The following is a 1,740-nucleotide window of genomic DNA, read 5'->3' on the forward strand; positions in this document are numbered from 1 at the left end:
AGATCCAATGAAACCAGACTTTTGGGGTTCTCATTTGTACTAGACGAAATTCATTTGCATCTCTACCAGACAAAAATCATGTTTTACTGACTAATCTTACAAATTAACGGCTAAATGTGCAAGGTTCGGATCTGGTCACTCCATAACTAAGGTGGCTTGTCAGACAATGTCGTAGTCTAGTGTGACACTAGATGGGCAGATACCTTTCTGGATAACTTTCCATGTATATATTTATGTTTATTTATATTTTTATTTATTAATTTATTTTTTACGCCTACAGCACCCGGTCTTCCTAGGTGGTCTCCCATCCAAGTACTAACCAGGCCTGACCCTGCTTAGCTTCTGAGATCAGACGAGATCAGGCACGTTTAGGGTGGCATGGCTATAGCCGTCTTAATATTTTTGAGAGAAAAAATAATGTCCTAAGGCAGATATCACAAGTTAATCTTCAATTGAAGATACTTTCTATTCATTTGTTTTACTTTTGTATCCTTTTCTAAAAGACAATAAAATCTGAAATGATCTGAACATTAGAGGGGAAAAAGTGTGTGGGACAGTGCACAGCCTGAAATGGGGGAGGAAATGGGTACTGCTGGTGAGCTGGGAGGGTAGGTTAGAACCCCTCTGCCAGGGGACCCCCCCCTCAGCCAACTGTGGGGGCGGGGACTGGGGGCGGGGACTGGGGAGCGGTAGTGCAGCCGGAGACAGGAGCTGAGCTGGCTGGCAGGGAGGAAGTGAAGGCTGTCGGGCAGGGCCTTCAAGAAATTTTGCTGAGGAGGCAAAGTGAGGGAGAGAGAGAAGGAGCAGGATGAGATGAGGGGGTGGGGATGCAGAGCTGGGGGAGGGGTTGGGTTTTGTTTTAAGATGGGAGGAACTTGGGGATATTTATAGACTGAGGAGGAACTCAGAAGAGACAAAAGTAAAGATGCCAGAAAAAAAAGGGGTTACTTTATAAAAAAGACCCCTCCACTGAGGACAGGAGGGTGAGACCCCCCATGCACGTGAGGTTATTTTAGAAGCCCATTTTTCCTAATGACTCCTGATTATTTCCTGGGCCCCTAAATTCTCCATATGATTTTTAATTACTGACTTTGAAAGATGTTTGTGGGCCAAAAAAAGAAAAACCCATAAAAATAGAAAGTAAAAATCACTGTGGTATTAGCTCCCAGAACACAAATGACAGACACAATAGGTTCAACCATATAGACTTGGAAATTTTTCTTCGAAAACTAGACTTAAGGCATTTCTGCCCTTGAGGTTGCATGTGCAACCTAAGAAAGCAAATACGTTGTACTCACTTCCAGGACGATCTCTTTCCTCCCATCGAAATCATATGGGATCTTTAGCAGGGTACTCACAGAGTCGAAAGAGAAAAGGAACCCGGAGATGAACCTCCCCTGAGAAAACCCACGAGAATGTAGCGGAGGAAATAGATCTAAACACAGAATTGTGAGCATCACGTGGTTTTGTTTGTTTGTTTTTCTCCCGTTCTCCTTCTCGTAGGAACCTTTTACTCCTCCTGCTATTAAAAAATGCTTTAGGTTTTGCATGTCATTTCAGATGTTTAAACTGTAATCTGATGTTAAAGATCATCTGTTAGATGCAGTTTTCAGTGGTGGCAGGGTTCCATTCTTCAAGCAATGGTGAGGGATGGCCACCTCCACGCAGAGGAGTGACGAGAGACTCCTGTGAGACGCTCGATTGTGCAGTAATGAAAATGACAAAAGGTGCCAAGAGACT

General features: G+C 43.7%; 1 protein-coding gene and 1 pseudogene across 1 annotated transcript in view; both read right to left on the reverse strand.

The window, feature by feature from the left end:
* MXD4 (MAX dimerization protein 4) overlaps positions 1–1,740 on the reverse strand; it is an 11,668-nt gene that overhangs the window by 2,997 nt on the left and 6,931 nt on the right. The window lies entirely within an intron of this gene.
* Positions 272–390, reverse strand: LOC111729242 (annotated as a pseudogene).

The sequence above is a fragment of the Pteropus vampyrus genome, unplaced genomic scaffold (genome assembly GCF_000151845.1).
Source record: "Pteropus vampyrus isolate Shadow unplaced genomic scaffold, Pvam_2.0 Scaffold253, whole genome shotgun sequence".
Taxonomy (NCBI): Eukaryota; Metazoa; Chordata; class Mammalia; order Chiroptera; family Pteropodidae; genus Pteropus; species Pteropus vampyrus.